Consider the following 12,468-nt stretch of genomic DNA (forward strand, 5'->3'; position numbering starts at 1 on the left):
ATTCAAACCATTCCCCACTATTGAAATTACGGTTTTAAGTGCAGTTACTGTGAAAAGAAAACTGGCAATGGAAGATATCGGAGTCAAAAGCGTAAACTGGAGGTATATAGTGAAGATATCTGTCATTAAGGGAGAACATAAACTACAACTGGAAACAGAAAAAGCGACTGTAGATGTGGAGGCAAGGCTTACGTATTACATTAAATACAGTTTTCTGCGAAATATGGCTACGGCTGGGGAATATAAAACATCTGCATTTACTGTTAATTTCAGTGGTAAGTGGCCATATGTTGGAGTCGTGGTCCAAAAATGATGGATTGTAGCATGTTACTACATTAAAGGACACACGGAAAATCTCTTTATAGAGCTCTATTGCCATCTGCATCTACTTCCAAAGGATGGTTATATTGTTCCTAAATATGATGTACTGGGTATTTTACACGATGACTTGTATCTCACTTTTGAACTACTCTGTTACGCAATATAATTACGTCACTCTGACAATTACTGGCAACATCTCAACACTACAGCTGCTGTAATCGCATTATTTCGTGTCTGCTTTCCATATATTACTATGTCGATGTCTTCGTCTCTGCAAACCGGCACTGTCATGCCGTCACACAGCAATGTTGAGGTACCATACCTCTTAACATATTTCAGCTGAGGCAGCGTCATATCTTGGTAGACTAACGTCATTTCTGGATGTGATCCATTAATTGTTTTAGAACACCACAACTTCTTCATCTTCATCTACATACCTGCACATTACAGAGAATAACGCCGCTTCAATAAGAGTAGTCGGCCGTTGTGGCCGAGCGGTATTAGGCGCTTCAGAACGGATTGTATGCGAATACATAGAATACATAGAAAGAAGGATCCTTTATTGTATGATTATATGATAGCGGAACAAACACTGGTAGCAGTTACTTCTGTAAAATATCTGGGAGTATGCGTGCGGAACGATTTGAAGTGGAATGATCATATAAAATTAATTGTTGGTAAGGCGGGTACCAGGTTGAGATTCATTGGGAGAGTGCTTAGAAAATGTAGTCCATCAACAAAGGAGGTGGCTTACAAAACACTCGTTCGACCTATACTTGAGTATTGCTCATCAGTGTGGGATCCGTACCAGATCGGTCTGACGGAGGAGATAGAGAAGATCCAAAGAAGAGCGGCGCGTTTCGTCACAGGGTTATTTGGTAACCGCGATAGCGTTACGGAGATGTTTAATAAACTCAAGTGGCAGACTCTGCAAGAGAGGCGCTCTGCATCGCGGTGTAGCTTGCTCGCCAGGTTTCGAGAGGGTGCGTTTCTGGATGAGGTATCGAATATATTGCTTCCCCCTACTTATACCTCCCGAGGAGTTCACGAATGTAAAATTAGAGAGATTAGAGCGCGCACGGAGGCTTTCAGACAGTCGTTCTTCCCGCGAACCATACGTGACTGGAACAGGAAAGGGAGGTAATGACAGTAGCACGTAAAGTGCCCTCCGCCACACACCGTTGGGTGGCTTGCGGAGTATCAATGTAGATGTAGATGTAGAACCGCGCTTTTGCTACGGTCGCAGGTTCGATTCCTGCCTCGGGCATGGTTGTGTGTGGTGTCCTTAGGGTTAGTTAGGTTTAATTTGTTCTAAGTCTAGGGGACTGATGTTAAGTCCCATAGCGCTTAGAGCCATTTGAACAATTTTTTTCAATAAAGGTTGTGACTTTTGTTTGGTGTTTATAGCAATGGTGGGTGGTCATACAATCGAATGAATTACACGTTAGCTGTGTTATGATGGCTCATTGGCATTGCAAGGAATACGGAACATAATTTACGCAGCGATTTTTACTTATATTACGTTAAACATGTATTTTAGTGAGGTATACAGACAATTTGTATGTGACAAAATTTCGTTTATGTATGCAAAGTGTAAGACGCCTCACAATACTTGGTACGCAGTTTTATTTGCTTTATGGAAGATCAACTCTGACATTGCCTTAAGAGATGTTATATCTATCAATGTTACCGTCTTTTGTCACGTTTTTACAAGCAGTACATGCTCTTCTATAATCTAAGTAATATTTTGGTAATAAAGTAACTTACTATTTCCTGCCAATAAGACAAATGAGTTGTGCGTGTTTTTGCGGTGGTGTAGTTAGTTACAAGTTTTTATTTTCTTGAGCCATAGTTTTTGGAAATGCAACTGCGCATACTGAATACACCCTTAGGTATCTAGATACCGCTGCAACACGGACATCGCAATGTTCGCGCTGCTGACATACGAAAAATACTGCCTATAAATCTTCAAGGGAAACTTTTGACCGCAGAACTGCTGTTATTGTGCATAGCCCTGAGTAGACCTGTGGCATTTGCATTAACAGCAATATTTGGCAGTCAGTAACACTATGTTTTTCTAGTGAACAACACGATGCATTATCTTTGTCACTCCTAAAATGGTGCTTAAGAACAATTTATAAGTGGGCATTTATAGTCTGAAGATGTTTTGTGACTTACATAAGGAGTAGAATTAATTAATTACATTTGGTTTCTCTAGTTGCCTGCTTAGTTGAGACATTTTTTGCAGTTATAAACCTTGTCAAGGTAGTTATGTTCTAAAATGTTAACTCTTATCAGACACTGAAATAGAACGTTGGGGGTATATACATACTTTAGAATTCTGAACCATAATTTGTTATATGTGAATGTATATGGAAATTAACTCATGCTTTCTTTCACATTGCAGATATATGTGTTGTCACATTAATTGATTTGAGACTTACAGTGTTTCCTTCGTGTATTAATTTCTACTAGCCATGTGAACATCGTACATTTTTTGTGCTGTCTACTATTTTGCAAAAATTTTAGAATTTTTCAACATTTTAGATGTGGGAAATAATTAGTTTACGACTTTGTTGTGTTTGAACACAATAGGTCTGACTATAAACTTCTGTTATAGTACATAGCCTGAAGTAGACACGTATCACTTGTAATAACAACAATAACTGACAAACAGTGCAGAGTTTGTTTTGTTTATAGTGAATAACAAGATTCATTGACTTTGCACCTCTTTAAATGGGGCTCGAGAAGCATTTAAAAGGAGTGTGTGTTTGACTTAAATCAAGAGTGGACCAATGTAGTTTCATTAACTCTATCTGTATGCATGCTTAGCTAACACGTATTTTTCTCCAGTATAAGACAGGTCAAGTTAGTCTTAGGACATCGAATTATTAAGCCTAACTTCTAATATATAAGCTGTTACTAAACTTTGAAATCTAGCACTGGGCGTACCATACTTTAGAATTTTAGGTACTAATTTCGTAAACATGTGTATATGTGGAAATTAACTTGCACTTTCTTTTACAATGTAGACATTGATTTGGGTCTTACAGTACTTTTTTCATGTATTAACCTCAACTAAGCCCTGGATACTCGGTCTAAACATAACACATTTTGCGCTGCTGCAGTATTTTGCAAACATTTTATAGTACTGCAGCATCTTAGATGTGGAAAATAAATTATTGTTCGGCTATGTTTTTTTTTTTTTTACTGTAGAGCCATCTCTATGTAATAGTGAGAACTACTTATTCATGTTACATCCAACGAACTAAGGATGATTTTAAGGGTGTGTAAGTAGGCTGTTTAGGTTTTTATGTTGGTAACGTCACCTAGCGCTCTGTATGAAAATCACTGGCTGTTCTGTGTGCAGTCTATGGCTGGTTGGCATTGTTGGAATATTCGCCATTGTAGTGTTGGGCATTTGGATGTGAACAGCGCGTAGCGTTGCGCAATTGGAGGTGAGCCGCCAGCAGTGGTGGATGTGGGGAGAGACTTGGCGGAGTTTTGAGAGCGGATGATCTGCACGTGTGTCCATCAGGGACAGTAAATTTGTAAGACTGGATGTCATGAACTTATATATATATATATATATATATATATATATATATATATATATATAATGACTTTTGAACACTATTAAGGTAAATACATTGTTTGTCCTCTATCAAAATCTTTCATTTGCTAACTATGCCTATCAGTAGTTAGTGCCTTCAGTAATTAGAATCTTTTATTCAGCTGGCAGTATTGCAGTAGTTTGAGTAACGAAGATTTTTGTGAGGTAAGTGATTCATGAAAGGTATAGGTTATTGTTAGTCAGGGCCATTCTTTTGTAGGGATTTTTGAAAGTCAGATTGCGTTGCGCTAAAAAATATTGTATGTCAGTTTAAGCACAGTCATTTATAATTTTTCTAAGGGGACGTTTTATATGTCGACCCTTAGCCAGGATGCCTCACTGGAATCTTCTGATTTTTCCTTGTAGTTTGTGTATTTAGTGTAGCTATTGTTTATTGCTAGCGTGTAATTATGGAGAGAATTTCCTTTGTAGTTGTAGTTTTTCATTGTTGTACAGTAAAACTGTTGTGGCCTGCATGTAGATTTGCACCATGTATTTCGCAGCTGCCCTTGCAATTAACTAGATATTATTTTCAGTGCTATGTTAATGTATTTTCTTATTTTTACTCTTCAGATTGTGCTTTTCTTGTTATCGTGTGAAATACGTGATAATTATGGCGCGTGAAAAACGTAACACTAGGCTCCAAAGTAAATTGAGAAATGATAGTGACGACGAGCGTAGCTTATCAGCACCACCGTGTAATTAATTAACAGACATTCGAAGTAGTCATTTGGTAATTGTGCATAGGGAAATGGGGTGGGTGGCAAATAATGGTGCAAACAATGAAACAATTAGTGAACAGGGAAGCATTATCGATCGATCGGGCGACAACAGCTCACCTCAGGAATCCGAAATGACAAAACACAATCTTGCAAATACTGTAGATTCAGATTTTGCGTCCTCACCGTTTTCTCAAATAAGCCAAGACACATTTTCTGCTTTTCATAATGCGAATATTGCCCGTTAAATGCACTGCCGAATAGCACTGAGGAACATGTTTCAGACACCAGTGCATTGTTATTACAATTAATGCAACAAATGGGACAAAAGCTTCAAAAGTTAGACACAATGGAACAAAATCTTCAAAAATTGGACATGATGGAACAAAATCAGAGACAAACACAGCAACAGCTTGAAAAGTTAGACTCAATGGAACAAACGCTTGAACAAACACGTGAAGGTTTATCTGCTGAGTTACTTAAAATCGAATCGAAATGTCAAAAAGTTTGTAATGACGTAAAAACTCAAATTTGCGAGCATTTTCAACCTATTTTTTCGCGTCATGGAAATGCATTACAGAATCACGAAGCAGCGATAAAAGAACTGCAAACTATTGTTCATGAAAATCACGACGCCTTGTAAGCTAAAACTGACTCAGTTGCATCTACCGATTCGGTTATGCAACTTGCAAAGCTCATGAAAACTTAAAGGACACAGTAGATACGATTTCAACACAAATGGACGCTTTGAAACTTGGTTCAGAAAAACACACTGAGGAAATCAGTTCACTATCGGAAAAAGTAGCCGAGCTTTCGGATCAGTTCACTAACTTATCTACAAAGGTAGATGATGATCTAAATGACACAAGACCCATAGCCTTCACTGACACGGAAGAGTATGAACAAATTAGAAAATTCAAACAAAATCAAAATCAAACCAATACACAGTACGAAAGAGAAATCCAGGAAGTACAAGATCAGCTGACACAGGTAATACAAGAATTACGTATTTCAGAGGACACTCGCGCTCCAATACGGAAAGAGAGACATACAAATACGGAACAGCCACAAAATAATAACACAGGGCAATTCGGAAATTATGAAAGAAATTGGCAAGGCACACCGAATTTTGAGATGGCACCGCCGCAGCGAAGTAACAATGACCAATATGCGACTCGCTGACATGATGATTTTGACTATAAGCTGTTCATTACTACACGTAAATTCAAAACATTTAAGGATTCTGGCAACGACATTCATCCACAAGCATGGCCCCATCAATTCTCTCATTGTTTTCCTCCCAACTGGTCGTTAGAACACAGATTAGAATTTATGTGTGGCTACTTAGAGAATGATCCAGCTGTAAGAATGCGATCGGTCATTCATGATTGCCACAGTGAAGGAGAATTTTACCATGCCTTCCTCTCAGCATATTGGTCTCAAGCTACACAAGATCGAGTAAAACATAGCATCATAATGATGAAACATTTCGAATATTCTGAATTTTCCAGTCTTGTGAAATATTTTGAAGACATGTTGCACAAGAATTAGTACCTGTCAAACCCATACAGCCCCTCAGAACTCATCCGCATTTGCTTAATCAAATTGCCTGAACATTTACGACATATTATTTTGGCAGGACGTTGCAAAGACGACACTGAAGCTTTTCAGGGACTTTTACAAGAATTGAAAATTGACACTGACAATCGCGGGACGCGAAAACAAGAACACAACAATTACGACACATCCGTCACAATTTTGCGATGACAGAAATAACAACAAGACGACAAGGCTATTCATACAACGGAAATAGTGACCAAAACAGACACCACCCGTATGACGACCGTTGGCAGAGTAGTAATAGTTACAGAGAAAGATCGCATTTCCGTAGTAATGAATATCACAGAGACAATCAGAGAATCAGACAATATGGGAACCAAAATAATTATTATCAAGGGAGACTAAATAACTTCAGACGCAACGGTCCACCGTGCAGTTACGGTTGCAGGAAAAATTCTCCAGCACATGACCGCCAAAAAAGAAACTATGTAAACTACTGACAAAACGACATACCTGAATGTTATCAGAACTGGCGGGATTCAAACACTGCAGTGCCCTCTCGACAAGGTGAATTTGTAGAAGTTAGATCTCCAAATCCCAATAACGACACGTGCCAACAAAGAGACAGTAGGCAATGACTCGCACCGCAGGCAGCCACGTGCGCTGGCTGGCTCAGAAAAAAATAACATAGACGCTAACCTTGAGAAAAAATCATTCCTTACCGACGTATACAGCGTGATAATAGCTTTGAAATTCTGCGCACTAGAAACGGTAAAGGATTGCACCACATTTCACATATAAAACCGTTTATTCAGAGATAATCTGCTTTTTATTTAGTCTCTGCCATAATATTTTTCACTTCGCGTTACTAGTACTCTTTGTCACACTTAGAAACTGTTAACATGCAACTATGTTTTAAAGTTAACTATCCAGTCAAGAACCTAGAGAACTTATTTAGACAAGTAATTACAAATGCATTGTTATAGTGAACAGAGGACTCCGTGTTACTGTGTGTGTACATTCTTGCTTGTTAGTTGCACGATTACGTAACGAATATATGGCTCACATACTTAGAACATTTACCGCTACTGATAATGAGATTTTAATGCAATATTTTGGTTTACTTGAAAATACATTATGGATTTAAAGTGCTTTCTGAGAGATATCAGATGACTCAGTGGTTAGTTTTTTTAACAGCTACACAATTATATCACGACGCTACTAATGTGTGACATAATTTACATTGTTGCTTTTGCGGTGTATCTGTTTTATATCTGCACAGTTTTTCTGAATTATTCTGGAAAGGAAAACATGTTTCAGAAGTAACTTTTGTGGTATAGCTACAATGAGACAGCGCTTTTCACAGCACAACAATACATTACAGTATAGTACTTTCTCGATCACGGTACTGTACGTAATAACTACGATATCTATACGCATAGCATTTCACTTTTGTTTATTACGAGGTAAGTACATTGACTTCTACAGAACTTTACTTATGGACGACGATAATTACGACACTTGGCATATTTTTACCGTTAAGTAATGACAGAGATTGTCTTACAACAAGACGCACAGTTTAGCGCTGCAGTACATGTATTTGAGTGATTAATTTTGTACTTAAAACATTTATTTTTAAAGAGTTTTGGATCACAAAGATACAAAGAAAGTTTTCGGTCATACATTTCATTCGATTGCTGTAATCTGTAACACCTGAGGGTATAATTACATTAAACCTCAGGGGGGTACACGCTTACTTTGTGTACCATGTGTGTGGCAAACACAAGGAGCCCTAGCTAATATGGTATTTGCTTATACAACTTTACACATCGGTAGAATATTTCTCTAACACAGAATCACACAGCTATCTGATTATTTAACAGAGAAACAAACATTTTTTTTACTACGTCAGTCACAGATGTTTACGCAATTACACAGTTGGATAACTTCACACCTATGAAATTGTATTTTGTCAGTACTTTGTGAACTGTTCATATTTTTCGGAACCATTGTGACACTATGAGAGCTTTGAATGATATATATGGTATGAGATCATGATTTTTAAAGTACGTTTGAGGTAGATGACACTATTTAAATGAGCAAAGAATTTTTTTTATGTTTTGAAATTACTGCAGAAAGCTACGACGTTTTTGAGATTTGACTGAAGTGTTATGATGTTATTATTACGACGACGATGTGTATTGTCATGTTGAGGTATGTTTATGATCAATAAGCTGATGCTATATGACGAATTTGATTATGCTATGTATTTATTATGATGAAATATTGAAGAATATGTATATGTGTAATAAAGTAAGGAATAATGAGTAGTGGTTAGGGACTCTGGTTTGTGAAAAAGGATGGAAATCAAGAATCGTACTTTAAAAGTTATTAAATGTGTGTATATGCGTGAATGTATCACAATGGTGGCGAAAATTTTTTGGACACTGTTATATTTACACGATTTTGTTTCTACACATTTGTAACGCAAAGTCTCGATCTGTGAGATTTTTTTATATGAGACTGTCACTTCTGTCATAAATATTTCGGTAAGAAAGTTAAGTGACCTTCACGTAATGCTGTGCCATCTGCCTGGAGAAAAAGCCATTAGGTGGAGAAAACAGAGGCCATTAACCTCGCTATTGAAATTCCTTTGTAGAAAGCATCGCAAATACGACACGCTCATTACTTGAAAACATATCGTACTTTGTGCTACTAACTGAAATGCTTACAAATAGATGGGAAATATTCTTACATCTACACACCTGATTATGACAAGTGTGTTTCTACGAGAGTTGAGAGAATTTCTACTAACTTATGAAATGCCACATGACTATTGAATGATATTTTTATGCTTCGCTTTGTACATATTTGCCTATTTTGTTTGATATCTGGTTTCCAGCTGTGTTGCAGCATTGGTTTTATAAAATAAAATTAAATGCATTTGCTAATGTGAGCACTTTCTGTCAACAGATATATTAAATAATAATTTTATGATCCACATACTTCGAAAAAGGAGCACTTGAAAAGGAAAGAACAATGAGAAGGGACTGATAATAGTAACTGCATACATAATTTTCTTTTCAAGTACTTGGTAATTTCTTTTGTAGAATAAGTTGTGGTGCACCACTTTAATGTCATAGACACTCAGATGTGAATAGATGTTTCCCTTATCTGCATGGTTGTCTTTAGTGTACTATTTTTTCCGCTTGAGCCTTGTTATGTTTAGATATAAGTTATTGCATTTGTTGCTGCTGTTTGCCAGGCATAGTTCTACTGAATTTTACATTGTATTAAGCCATTTTTACTACTGATTTCTTTTTCTTGTTGCTGCACATTGGCTCATATTAGTTGTAATGTTGCATTTGCTTTGCTAATTTAGATATACTGCTGCTAGCTTTGCTAATTTGCATTTTTTGTGATTCCTGTTTGTGTCATTTGTTTTGTGCTGCTGCCTTGCCTTGTCCCTTAGTATAGATATCTGAGCTCAGTAGATTTAAGTTAGCTTAGAGGGGGTAGACTATATAAGAAACTAACTATGAAGAATATGGAAAGAATGCATTGAGAAGTTATATGAAACATATTTGGGCAAAAATGAGTATTGTACAATGAGAAAAATTTATTTAGAAAGAGGATATGAACAAAACAGTAGGGTTTAGGCTCAACAGGTATAGATAGGACATTTTGGGAACAATGATGAATGAAGGGAGATCTCCAAGAAGTAAAGAAAGTTTTGTTTGCAAAATACTGCAGTCAAACAAAACCTGTCCTTTCCTTTTGTGTTATTCCGCTATGTGTTTGTGTACCCTTGTGTATTTGTGTTCTTCCTGTCTTTATATGTTTATCTGATAAGAGACATGTTGTAGAATTTTTCTAATACTATGTTATTTACTTTGTAAATATGTTTAGACAATGTTTATTCTGTTTTGTTTTAATGCTCATGTGTGAAGTTGATGTTTCAAAAGTTATTCTGATCTTTTATGTATGTATGTTTGTCATAATTCCTGTAACACTGATGTATATGTTATTTCGATTCTTTTGTAAAGCCCGTACTTCTACAAATGTTATCTGTATTGTTATGTTCTTTAATAATGTATTTTGTACCTTTCTTATTGTATTCTCATGTTATAAAATTGTAATTGACACCAGTTCGTCAAATTAAGTAACTTGTAAGCATTCATTTCAATATACACATTTCTGTTGGTCATAGTATATGCACAATATGTGAAAAAAGGGACTGTTAGTGCTTGCATGTGTGTTAATAATTCAGTAAAGGACTGGTTAACACCATTGCTGGTTCTAAGGACAATTCCAAAAAGTTTGTGAGTGCACAAGAGGTGGTTATGGACTTGCTATATTGTCCGCAAGACTCTTCGATGGTGATTGGGTACCTTCACAGTCGCAACAGATGGCTGCTGGCCACCTCTAAAAGGACTGCAGTGGGTCTGCACCTTTGATGACCCACCAAAACCATTATTTCGACAAGCACTGCAGTGGTTCTGCACCTCTGGTGGCCACCAATACCGTAATTCTAAGAGGACTACAGTGGTCTGCTCTGTGATGACCTACCTACCAATATTCTTCAACTTCGACTGACTCTGCTCTGGGTTTGCTCTGTTGTGGCCGATTACCTGTCTGAATGTCAAGAGTCAGCATTGTCTTTCCGTTGGAGGGACAACACTACTTGTTCAAGACTGCATGGAAATCCACTACTTCCGTGTGCATTTTTTTTACTGCTCAGACTTTGAGAAAAACGCTGCAATTTTACTGCGATAGATGATCGGGACTGTCTTTATGAGAACGATTTTTGCTTTTGACCAACAGTGTAGCAATAAGTGTGTGCATATGATATCTTTGTTATTGTAATTATGAAAAATTTTATCAAATCATTATTGGCCAGTGCCCAAAACAATTTGTAAAATTTTTTGTGGGGAGCATGGGGGCTATGTAAGTAGGCTGTTTAGGTTTTTATGTTGGTAACGTCACTTAGCGCTCTGTATGAAAATCGCTGGCTGTGCTGTGCGCAGTCTGCGGCTGGTTGGCATTGTTGGAATATTCGCCATTGTAGTGTTGGGCACTTGGATGTGAACAGCACGTAGGGTTGCGCAGTTGGGGGTGAGCCGCCAGCAGTGGTGGGTGTGGGGAGAGACATGGCGGAGTTTTGAGAGTGGATGATCTGGACGTGTGTCCAAGAGAGACAGTAAATTTGTAAGACTGGATGTCATGAACTGCTATATATATATTATGACTTTTGAACACTATTAAGGTAAATACATTGTTTGTCCTCTATCAAAATCTTTCATTTGCTAACTATGCCTATCAGTAGTTAGTGCCTTCAGTAGTTAGAATCTTTTTATTCAGCTGGCAGTATTGGTGCACGCTGTATTGCAGTAGTTTGAATAACAAAGATTTTTGTGAGGTAAGTGATTCATGAAAGGTATAGGTTATTGTTAGTCAGGGCCATTCTTTTGTAGGGATTTTTGAAAGTCAGATTGCGTTGCGCTAAAAAATATTGTATGTCAGTTTAAGCACAGTCATTTATAATTTTTCTAAGGGGTCGTTTCTAGTGGAGCCATTTAATCGTGTAGTACGAATACCGAACTACATTCGTTTATTAAATGCAGCCATCTGGTGATGACACGAAGACCTGGGACGTGAAACATAATTTGGTTTTATTTAATGTTTTCTGGGATTGTGATACGGTATTTAAGGTAACACTCATGTTCAATAAACATGAATTCCTAATCTGATATGTATACATTATCGGCACATGTTGGTTTTTAATTATTTATAGACAAATACTTATACATATAGTGAATGATATATAGCTTTAGGTCAAAGTAACAAATGTGACTGCGGGACCAGTCATTAAACGAATTTTTGAAAGTATGTAATGCAAATGTAAATGAGAAAGTTTTGGCAGTTCAGATGCTTTACCATATATCACTGCTCTAGGGGGGGGGGGGGGGGCTGGCGTGCATCCTGCAAATTGCAGGATGGCAGGGATACGGGAAGGCCTTTCACTCCCCCAGTGACTCCTGGAATGGCCTTGGAGAAGTACTGATGCTGCTGTCAGCAAAACATGATATGCACAAATGTCTCAGCTGTAATATGACACCGAAAAAAGAGCTCACGGTTTCTGAATCAGAGTTTTGGTCCAGAACATACACTGACCTAATACTCTTCTCTCTTTTGATTTCGTTGTTCCTATTTCTTTTCGATAGCAGCCAAATGATAAAAAACCCAAACATGTTG

This window comes from Schistocerca americana, chromosome 4 (genome assembly GCF_021461395.2).
Source record: "Schistocerca americana isolate TAMUIC-IGC-003095 chromosome 4, iqSchAmer2.1, whole genome shotgun sequence".
Lineage (NCBI taxonomy): Eukaryota > Metazoa > Arthropoda > Insecta > Orthoptera > Acrididae > Schistocerca > Schistocerca americana.